General features: G+C 46.3%; 1 long non-coding RNA gene across 1 annotated transcript; it reads left to right on the forward strand.

The window, feature by feature from the left end:
- The first annotated feature begins 1,209 nt into the window (after positions 1 to 1,209).
- Positions 1,210 to 11,397, forward strand: LOC128073862 (uncharacterized). The gene is made up of 2 exons (XR_008202907.1): positions 1,210 to 4,853; positions 5,515 to 11,397. It is a non-coding gene; the product is annotated as an uncharacterized LOC128073862 (long non-coding RNA).
- The last annotated feature ends 378 nt before the right edge of the window (positions 11,398 to 11,775 follow it).

Here is an 11,775-nt window from a genome sequence, read left to right on the forward strand (position 1 = left end):
CGAGAGCACAGCCCTCCGCCCGGCTCTGCGCGGCACCTCGCGACGGGGGGAAGCACACGGAGCGCTCGCGCCGCTTTCGCTGCGCGCTGCCACCGCCGCACCGGACGTCCTGGTGCTGCCAAAAAGGAGAGGAGAGGGGAGGAGGAGGAGGAGGAGGTGATGGTGGTGGCGGCGGCGACGGCGGTGGTGCTGGAAGAGGAGGGGAATGGAGCTCTTCGACAATTTAGGAAGGGGTTAGGAACGTGGAGCGGTCCCAGAGCGGGAGGGTTTAAAAAAAATTAAATTAAAAAAAGAAATTAGAAAAAAAAAAATTAAAAAAAAAATAGATCGCAGCGCTGGGAGAGGGGAACGCTCCGAGACGAGAGGGGAGAGCCCCGCAGAGGGCAAGTGGCGGCCGTGCGCTCAGAGCGGCCGCGCCGAGCGGGGGTCGCACAGCGCGGGGCCGGGCCGGGAGCGCGCCCGGGGCGGACGGGGGGCGCGGGAGCAGCGGCGGCAGCGGGCGGAGGGAGCGCTCATTTAAAAATTAATAATAACGCGATTTGGGAGATCGGGGAGGAAAAAGGGGGGTGGGGGGAGGAGAGGCGGTCCTGGGTTCGTGTCTGTGATGTGAGCTGCTGGGACTGGAAATATTATTATGCGAGTCCTGCCCACGGACTGAACGGGGATGAGGGCTTTAAAAAAAAAAAAAAAAAAAAAAAAAAAGGAAGAAAGAAAAACTACCTTTACTCGTGGGTGGAAAAAGCGGGAGGGGGCTGTGCAAAAAAAAAAAAATTAAAAAAAAAAAATGACGGGGTGGTGGTGGAGAAAGAGGCAGCGCGCAAAGCGAGGAGCCCCGCGCGGGGCTGGCGGCGGGCCAGGCACAACATGCGGAGCGCGGCGGCCGCGCCGCCTCACGTGTCTGCCCCGGCCCGTCCCCGCCGCCGCGGCAGGTTTAAAGGGCCAGGCCGGGTCCCGCGCCCGGACCGCTGCACGTGGGCGCGCCGCCGCCGCGCGGAACAAAGGCTGCGGGGCCGGGGCCGCCCCTGGGCCGGGCCCGCCGGGCGCCACCCGCGCCCCGCCCGCGGCCAGCGGGGGGACCTGCTCGGGCGGCGCCGCGCCCTGCCCCGCGCTGCGGTGTGCCTGGGCCCGCGCCGCCGGGCGGTGCTGGCGTGACGGCGGCGGCACCGGGGCTGCCGGCGGGAGGCGTTCCCCGGCCTCTGGCAATCGAGTTTTGTGGCTGAGCTGCCCCCGGAGCTCCTGCTTCGGGGTGGGCAAATGGAGAGAGCCTTCAGGAGGGAGCGGGAAGGGCTGCGCTCTCCTGTATGATGCTATCGAGGGCGAGATGGTGCTGCAGCGCTTCTTGCGCTGGCTGCCTAGGTGTGCCGAAGTGTCTCGGTGCATTACAGGTTCTTCGCTGTCTACAGACAGATAAGAGTAATGTAACCGGGTAAAAAGTGACTCCAATCAAACGTGTGCAGGGCTGTGCTGGGAGGCAGCTGAGTTATTTTCTGTGCAATAGGAAAAGCACACTGCAGACAGATGGGCTAAAGAAAGAGTAACCCTAGAGCACTTCTGAAGGCTGCAGATATTCCCAAAGTGTGCTTAATCCAATCACAGGCCCTGCGGAGCCCCGCTCCCCCCATCCCCAAACATAGCTCTTGCCGGGAGATGGACACGCTCCACCTGTTGGATCTCGAAGCTCTGGGGAAAGCCCTACTGGCCCAGCTATGCGCTGCGGAACGCTGCTTCCCATCACATCACGGGGTAATCTGGGGGGCTTCTCACCCATCCTGCCCATCAGAAGTTTCAGCTGCTGTATTAGACCAAGAATCCAAATGAAGATTGTAAAGTCCATAGTTTAAAGCATAGCAGCACATAATTTTTATAGCATCCATTAATCTCTTTGAAGAGTATTCATGTCTATGGAAGACAGTGGCACACACAATTACCGAAACCTGAAGCTCCAAGGCTGCTGTCAGACAGATTAATCCCACATGGGCCATTAGTGGTTCCATCAGCCTTTCCTTGAGCAGTTCCAGTAACAATGGCACAGCCCAAAGGTTTATATGTGCAGCCATAAGCAAACACCTTCAGGAGCAGCGTTGCTATACTCGCTGCCTGAAGGCTGTTTGGACATGGCAGGTCCCAGTACATGAAGTACACCCAGGTCCCACTGGGTGCTGCCCACAAACTCACCCTCATAGCAGGGATCAGCACCGGGGCTGGGATGGCTACAGGTCTGATAGCCATTTGAAGTTGCCATCATTCTATCCCCACCCACAAACCCTTATCTCACAAAACAGGTGAAGCTCCCAAGGGCAGCCCTGACAGTGCTGCCTTGCTGCAGCAATCCAACGACATCTGCACCCCAACTGCCTGACACAGGGAAGCACCTCAGCACCAGCACTCAGCGAGCCAGGCTCCCAAATCAAGTGGGAGCCAGCACAGTGCCTCCATTCGAGATTCCTTCCCCTAAGAGATTGGTGACTGTTCTCTCTGCTGCTCCTTCCTTTCCCACCAATAAAGAGTCACTGCTCGATACAGAGTGAACAGTGGCATAGTGAATAGAGCTGTGTAACCATTGAGAGAGTACAGCCATCACTGCTGAGGATACGGCCTACTGTCCATAGCTTTGGGCTGAGATTTGGGCTTTGGTTTGTCAACCGGAGTGTTGTCAGCACTTTGATGATGTTGTATTCCTCAAGACATCCATAGCAGGGTAGGACATGTAAGATAAGGCCTGGTTTCCATGAAATAAGGCCTGGATTCCACAAGCTTAAAATCTCAGATTTCCAGAGAAGCTGGAAGAACTCCTACAAGGGGTAAGAAGGAGGTAACGCAAGATGAATATTTGCTGCCTTAGACACAGCACTTCCCAAGAGGCTGTTTGTTACTCTGCAGTCTGCATGGCGGCTGGCAGGTGACCTGGCCCCAATAGTTCTGCTCCCGGGGCTCTCTTTTAGCCCCACAGCTCCATGGCAGCAGCGGCCCTTCGCATCAGAATGCAAATTCCAGGTTGCAGCACAGCATCCTTCAGCAATACACCCCCAGTGTGCTCAGGTGACGGGGTTAGGCTGCATGGCCTGCCTGCCCAAGGGAGGCCTGCCTACTCCACCTGCTTGCCCTGGAGCGCATAGGCTACTACAAAGTTACAGGGATGAGGCAAGCTTAAGGCCTTGCTCAGAGGGAACAGCAAATGTTTGGCATTGGAGGAGTTCTCTGGGCAGAGATAGGAGAGCAGGCAGTGAGAAGCACTGGTCTCTCATACAGGATAAGGGGAGCGAGCATAAGAGCTGTGGGGCAGCGATTGGACAGACCTGCTGCACTGCCGGGCTTCATCTTGCTCTTGCTCACCCAGTGCAGAACAGCGGCTGCTACAGTCAGCAGATGGCTGGGATAATGCTTTAGGGAAGCATGACTGCGACTGACAACCAAGACTCAGAAAAGAACATTAAGGCTCACTCTCAGGCCTTGTCTGCACAAGGGAATTTTCCTCCCTCCTCCAAATTCCCACAATTTCTAATATGAATGCAGCTGCACAATTGTTAGGGATGCTGGGAGCCGTAATATATGAGTTTTCATCCTGTCAGCCATTTGCAGCACTGTGTCAATTAACCCTCCTCAGAGCAGGGTTAACTGATCCAGTGCTGCAAGTGGCTGCTGGCGCTGAGAGCTGTCTATGCTGAGCTCCCATTGCTGTGAGCCCCGGTGCAGCTGCAGGGGAAGCAGTCCATGTGGGGTTATTTTGGTAATAATTCCCCAAACCTGAAACAGCCTAAGAATGCAATATGGCCATGCTGTGGGCCAGGACATGCAGCGGCTGCCCTGCAGGAGCTGGGCACCTAGGTTGCTGCTCCTCACAAGGAGTTCTGTCCTACAGTCCAAAGAAGAGCACTTTCTGAATTTCTGTATGAAATCCCCAGACTGGCTGTGTCTTTTCACTGATCCACACACTCACTCATTCAGAACTGTGTTGTCAGTCATGGACACTTGATCACTGGTTTTTGTTTCTCGTTTCTGAGTGCAAAACTAGCTCTTTGCTAGGTTGCTCTTCGCTGGCAGCTTTTAATTCTAACAAGAGTGTATTTATGTAGCAGCAGGCAGACTCAAGCTGTCCTGTGATGAAGTTCTCTCACAAATGAGTAGAGGTGGCAAAATCAGTCCCACTGGTGTCCATGCACTTTGGGAAACAGCACACTGCTGATGCGGGTGTCACCCCATGCCCAGCAAGGCTAACCACTCTGTCCTTGTCCACCACCAACTAAAACAGGGAAATGCTGCTCTGCATTTGTTAAACTTTGAACAACCATTTATATGACCAATACCTGGAGTCAGGGTTTTTTTCATGAGTGTAATTTGGATGTGTTAAAATGTTGAAGCTCAGACTCAGCAAAAACCTCACTGAAAAGCTCTAGTTCACTACAGCCCTTGATTAATGATGGCCAGGTTTCATTTCATGCTTGGCATTTTATGCAAATACAGAACATAGCTCTGTGCAGACTGCACATGCCTATAAATATCTGTGGAGGCTGAACGCACCTGCCCAGGAACAGCCCGAGGAGATGCCCAGCCCAGGGTGCTGGGGTGTGGGGCAAACTCTGGTTTGGCAACAACCCGGATATAACCAGGAATTTTGAGAAAGGGGAAAGGAGCCAGCTCATTCTTTCCTTACCACTGATATTTTGACTAGCTGTTTCCTCTGCTTGGGGGTCCGTCTGGACAAGGTGAGGGAGCTTCCTGCAGAGCAGGTGCCCCAGCAGTCCCTGGGAGGAAGGAGGAGTGACGTCCCTGCTACCCTTCAGTTCAGATCAAGCTGTGGAGATGCATGGCAAAGTGCTCAGGTCACAGTTGTCACACCAGGAAGCTGCCTCTTGGTGAGCATGTATTTGCTTAAACGGTTTGCATTAATCCCTAGAAAGGCTCTTATTTAAAAAAATGGTTAAAACTCCCATCCTAAATCCCGGTGGAAGTGGATTTCTACTTTCCTTTAGACCTTTTCCCCTCAATATTAGGCTCAGTATCTTGCATATGTTTTTATATGAAACCCAGTGATTAAAAGTACTTAAGACTGGCTCATTTTTCTCTGCAATGAGTTCAGTTATTTCCTTTTTATACCTTCCAGAATTTACTATACCATATCTAAATATTGGCTGCAGTCCACATGTTTTAGATCATGCTCTATAATGGTCCTGTTGTTACAGAATCCTTTGTGTGTGTGTGTGTGAGAGAGAGAGAGAACATGCATATGTGTTGGAAGGGAGGCAGGGTGCATATAATTGTTTGGAAGCAGAAATCAGGGTATATTAATTCCATAAGTGATTTCTGAACTGATAACATAAAAGTGATAAAAATAGAGAGCAGTGAAATTACAGACCTCCAGTGCCTTACCTAGCACGTGTGCTAAATAATACTTCTGATCCCAATATGTTACTCTACTGTATATATTCTACCAATAAAATGACTCATTCATCTTTCATTGCTATATAATTTTAAAGATCAGATTTATTGCTGTTACATTTCCTCGTTTTTACATAGGTTCTAAATGTAGATCCTTCGATCTGAGCCATACAATGTGTTAGTCAACCGTAAGCTACTCGAGGATGGATCAGCAGCTGAAAGTCCTCCTTCGTCACACAAAAACCTCGTTGCCTGCCGAAGACCACACAGAGAATGTACACACGTAGAGTAAGTTGGAGATCTTGGGGAAAAGCAGGATTGGATTGGATGTTTCATTTGAGAAATCACAAGCTTCAACTAAAAATAAGTCCTCATGCGTTGGGCTTTGGAATCTTGAGCGTGTGGCCGATTGGCTCCCAACCTTCTTGACTTCTTGTTGGATGAGCCCTAAGGTGCTCTGAAGGTGATGTGAATTCTGAGCAATTTTCCATGGGGAGAAGTTCCTCAGGCAGCCAGAACATACAGGATGTAAAAGCCTTGTTCTGACAGTTCCACCCATCTTCCACCCTGTGGATGTCCTGTGTTGGGGATCATGCTGTGAAGAGGGCTCAGTGGATGTTGCTTTGTGCTGGAATGAGTTTCACCCACAGAAAGCATACTGGCTTTCTATCATTTTTTTTCCCCACAAGCTAAGATAAATTTTTGCTTTGGTCCATTAACAATACTTGTATTTTTAATCAGAATTATTTTGAATGGTATTTTCTTTGGAAATAACAGTAATACAGTTTATGTGAAATACAAACAAATGAGGGAACGATTTTTACCTAAATGTATGAATAGCATTTTGCAATTTGTCATTGTGATATATTTATCTTTTGAACTTTAAGTGAGCTCAGCTGAAAAAAATGCTTCTCTTCAGCACATGACTGGAAAATATATTACACCAGAGAAGTATATTGCTGTTTCAGTTCAGAAATTAGTGGCTAAATATAATTTTCCACTATACTTACTTTCACAAAGTATGTAGTAAACTGTTTACGTTACAGTAAATTCTTAGTACGTATTCCAAAAGGTGTTAAAATCAGCGTTCTCACCCAAATTAATGAGTATTTTGTGAATGCACATTAAGAGTGAATAGATCTTTAAGATCTATTAGAAAAGACTCATAAAATGTTTTGTTTTCTGTTGAAGCCTTAAAACCACTGTAATACAGCTAGCACAAAGAGTTGTCAACACAATGAACTCAGGGGAACAGAGAAGAAACCAGTGCGGAGCAGAAAGATTTTGGCTGCCCAGTAAAGGAGTGATGAGGCACAGCTGAAGACCTAGGCCTGCTCCCTGCCTGAGAGCCATCCCCTTCCAGCAGCATGGCACATTTGTCTCCATGTGCAGTCCTTTTCACAGAAGCTTCCCACAGACGAAGAGGAACTGCCTTGCCACTCCTTACCCTGCTGGCTCAGGAGCAGGACCAGACCTGTCTGCAAGCTGGACGATGGCAGCTGCTCCCGTTTTGCCCAGGGGTCATCTGCCTGTCACATCGCAGACATGTAACCACCGTGTGATGGAGAGCAGCCAAGCAGCCATCGAGACAAGCTGGGGCCGGGTGGGAGCTGATGCTGCTGCCAGAACTGTGCCTCTCAGGCACTCCCTGCTCACTGTGCCCAGGAAAAAAGCTGCTGGGAACGAGCTGCGGGATGGACACGTTGTCCCCTCCACCTGCTGTCCATGGGGCGAGCAGCTGCTTCCTACAGCATGCCATCACTGTGTTCCCGAACCATTCAGCTCCTCTGATAACGGGATTGGTTTTTGTCCGCTTCCCCTTTGCACATATACAGACTGCACAACGTGGTCTGAGTTTTGTTGCTCAGGAGGCAGATTTCCTTCCTTTCTCTTATCGGAGAGCACACCTTGGGCACAGCAGCTACACCCAGAGCCTCGGAGGTGCCTGGGTGCCTACCTCCCACTGAGCTGGGCAGAATGGAAAGTCTGCACCATATCATGGAAAGGCAACTGTCAGTATTCCTCATCTACAGGGCCATTTTGGAGGCAAAGACATTTCTGGCCCACAGAGACAAAGATGATGGCAACCATTCAAAAATCACATGCATGAGAGAGAGTAGGGCTGGGGAAAGGCTTAGGTTTGGTTACCTAAGGCAAAGAAACATCTTTAAATGTTTTGGGTTGTGACTCGGAATTAGTAGAAAGAGGTTTAAACAAATCTTCGTACCTAAAGTTCTGTCTGAAAATACTTGGAGCCTTGTATTTGTTTTTTTTTGAATAATGATATTAGTAAGAGTCCATTATATAATCACAAGAAAATTAAAACTCTCCAGGGCATGATCTTAGCTATGTAATTAACAGGGGTGGTTAAAAGTACAAAGTAAACCTGAAGCAAAATTTGTACCAGAACCACACCTCGTTATGTTTTTGCTGCCTAAGTCTGTCATAAATAGAGATGTTTATTACACATCTGCCATTTAAAGTATGTACTACATGTAATGTATTTTATTTAGATTTAAAAATTTAAAAACACAAGATGACAAGCTGTGTTACTATTAACACATGCCTCGAGGACCAGGGGTGCACATTCTATTTGTGCCTTAGGTTATATTACAATACAGCCACTCCAGAGTTAGAAATGTAGAGGTACATTGAGCAATTAGTGTGCCTGATTTCAGCCCATGGAGTTTCACTGGTGTGATAGAACAATCAAGCCCTGTATATCCATTCACATTTATTAGACCAAACTTTGTAGTCTCTCCTTAGAGCACCACTCCCTCCCCTGCTTTCAACAGAAAACGGCACTAAAATCTCCAGAACTTCCCAAAGGAAAAGCAGTTATTTTCTTTCCTTGTGATTATTTATTTTTTTTTTCTTCAAAGCAGAAACAGTTCTGTACTGACTGAAATGCAAAGGCAGAAAGGCAAGAGATGGTGAGCCAGTTACATGCTTAATTCTCTCTTTACGTTCGCTTTCCTGAGCAGACTGCCCTCCTGAACTAGCTCCAGGGCTGGCTTTGAAGAAATCTTTCACAGAAAAGCTTTCGCGGAAAATCATATCGTCCAGGATCTGCAGGGAAGGAAGTCCCTCTGTGTGCATTCGGGTTATTACCAGCAGATCCTTAGTAATTCTTCTGGCCAGTGAGGAAAAGAAAGTATAGTTTCTTTGATTCAAGAGCTTTGACGAAGAAAAACGTCACCTCCTAGCCAGCTTTTCTTTGTAAGATGGCTACCCAAAGTCAGTTTCTATCACTATTTCCTAGTTTTCAGATCCTTTCAGTTGTCTGTTAAGGTGGCATACATTTAGTATATTCTATATATTGAAGTTATATATCTGCACAACAAACACTTAATGCTGTGATGTTGTAGACGGTATGACTCAGCCCACTGGCAAAGGGGGTTAGCCTTCCATACGAGGCCTACCAGACCTTCCTGGCATGTCGCAGCGTGGATTGCCTGGCAGCCGTGGTTGGTTTCTAAAAAGCTAACATAGCAAATGACTCCCAAATGAGTCAGACCCATCTCTTCAGACCAAACCCAGGGAACTCCAAAGTCGTTCTCTGAGGAGTCTTTCCAAATTTAGTTGTTGCCTGATCGCACGAGGGAAAAGAGCTGAATGTTAGCTATTCACAAGCCAGCTCTTTGCTTCTCATCAAACTTCAGCTGCTGCTGAATCTCCCAAATTTCTCAAACCACACAATAATCTAGACCTGTACATAAGGCAACTGGCAAAACCTGAAGTCAAGGCATTCCAATATGGATCTGCTAGAAGGAGAGATGCCCTTTACTTCCATACCAGCAATATTCTCCAACAAGGAGGCCTCTTTCCTCAGGTTTTCAACTTCATCTAGAATTTTAATTCAGACTCCGAAGTCACTGAAGAAAAAATTTAAGTGGTATCTGAACTTAACAAAAGATCTCGGTCCTTCCTATGAGATTCAGTCCTTGGTTACACATCTGCACAAGATTTCCAGGACCAGTTGTTGCTTAGATCTAAATCCCATGCACTGAGACATTTGATTAAAAATTAAGATGCAGTGCATAACTGTCTGGCTGTCCAACAGCAGTGGTCTTTCACTGCTTCACAGCATTGATCACTATTATGTGACACATTACCACTTCCCCTCTCTCTCTTAGGGGCCTCTGCAGAGGTAGGGCCCAGCTTTGGCTTGGGAACACCCTGCTGCAAGTCACTAAAATCAGAGATATACCAGAAAATGTGTACCTTGCTCTCATGCTCCTCTCCAGACTTCAGCCACTATTGCAGGTAGGTTGCTTGGCTGGATGGACCTTGGTTTGAGCCAGAGTTATGATCTTACAGCTGCACGCACCAGCAGTAACAGATAAATAATTGCTTGGAGAAATCAAGGTTGTTATTTCTGTTTCAATACTTAGGTACTGTAAGCAGCATGAAGAAGGTGCTGAACAGATAAATCTCTTCGTTTCTATTCTATTTCAATTCTTCTTTTATTGGCATGAACCTGGGAGGATGAGACCACTCACTAGCAGAAATCTGTATCTTCCCAAACAAGTATTGATGAAAGCCTTTGTATTGCATATTGACACTTTCAGTTTATCACCTATCCATTCATCTCATTTGTGCAACATTTCATTGTATTTAAATTGATTTTGGCTTTAAAGATAGCTGAAGTGGCCTTCCCACATGACACATTGTATAAGAAAATCTATCTTGGAAATGCTTTAGTGATTTTTCTACTACTATTATTTTTAATAATAACAACTTTGATACCTTCCTAACAAAACAAGGCATGCTGCCTTTTCATGTCCAAGTCTCCATTACTCCCTTATTCACAGTGACTTCTGAACAAATTGGCAAGTTAAGTAAAGTTTGGCAGATGCAAAGAGATCCCAAAGATAATTAAGTTCCTGCAAGTTTCATGAATGTTCATAGCCAAGAGAGGAGATAAAGATGCCTCCATCAGCAGAAACTCTGCAGAAACCCTCTCTGTGTGCCACCAGCCCATTGAGTGCTCTCAGGCTGGTCAGACAGTGAATGTACAGAGAATCAGATCAGCCAATTCTTTATCTTCTCCATTTGATTGTCGAGGTCACAGAGGGAGCTGAGTTAAGCACATATGCATCTGAATGACAAGAGAAACTGAGGAAGTGGAAAAAGAACAGAAGACCAAAGGGAGAAGGGACTACAGTGCTTGAAAAGGCATATCAAGCATAACATACTGAAACATATTTCATTTATGCCACTTACAAATGTACTTGAGATCCATCGATGGTATTTTTCATGCACCTTTTTTCTTGCACTTACAAATTCTGGCTGCATGAGTACCAAAGGTGTAACTACCAGGCTTGATGGAAGGAAGAATCACATGAGAACCCTTTTAACGTTATCCAAAATAGCTTTTCCATGTAGCAGTTTGATACTGCTAGCACTTTCACTGCTGTTCTAGGCTCTATTTCCATGTGATCAAATATGCATAACAACGAATGCCTTAGAGACTTTCAGCTGTCTTGTGGAATAAAATGCTGCAGTACCCGATAATGGTAATGCAGAGTAATGGACACCGGAAATTAACAGAGATCCAGGCGGAGTATTGTTTATCCTGCCCATTAAAGGATGATATTCCATATTTATGGGAAAATGAGAAATGTTTTATTGTGGGTAGATGATGTTTACAGGAATTTTCCTTGAGTGTATTTCACTGCTTGAATTTGGTTCACTTTCCATACTGAATAGTCAAAAGCAAGCCAGTCCAAACAAGGACCAGTAAAATATACACAACATAACCCTTGTGTCTCTAATTTCTAAATGTATAGTCTATACAGATATGTCTTTCAATGAAGATTTGAACTCCGAGCTTAAGAAATAGTCACTGTTTTTCTTCTTTGTCCTTAAAGCCAAATGTTTAAAATTATGTGAGTCCAGTACCAAACGTACTGAATGCAAATATATAAATTGCAGTTTCACAGAGAAGTATTATTTTATAACAAACTCTCTCATATTCATTAAAGATTAAAATTGGTGCTACACGCATGCTAGTACCGAGCAAGCAGTGACTCTGTGTTGATTTCTGACAAAATATAAGGTAATGTTTGCCCAGGCACAACAACAGTGCAAATGCCTGAACTGATTAAAAGTTGTAGAGTGTAAATTGTAAATAAATCCCCAATATCTAATACTCAGACATTTGAACATTGGTTTATTTCAAGTGTGCATGTCCTTTAAAACAGAACTGATTTTTATGGCTTTCTTATTATCATAACTAATTAATGGAATGACAGAGGTGCAAGGAATATAATTCTCTCCTTTTTCCAAAAGTCTGTCTCACTCAAACCAAGACAGCTTATCTTCACTCAGAATTCAGTACTTCATAGGCTAAGTACTTTAGCCAGGTGTCAGCTGAGTAGGTAATTCAGTTCTCTT

The sequence above is a fragment of the Tympanuchus pallidicinctus genome, unplaced genomic scaffold (assembly GCF_026119805.1).
Source record: "Tympanuchus pallidicinctus isolate F22 unplaced genomic scaffold, pur_lepc_1.0 scaffold8, whole genome shotgun sequence".
In the NCBI taxonomy this organism is placed as follows: domain Eukaryota; kingdom Metazoa; phylum Chordata; class Aves; order Galliformes; family Phasianidae; genus Tympanuchus; species Tympanuchus pallidicinctus.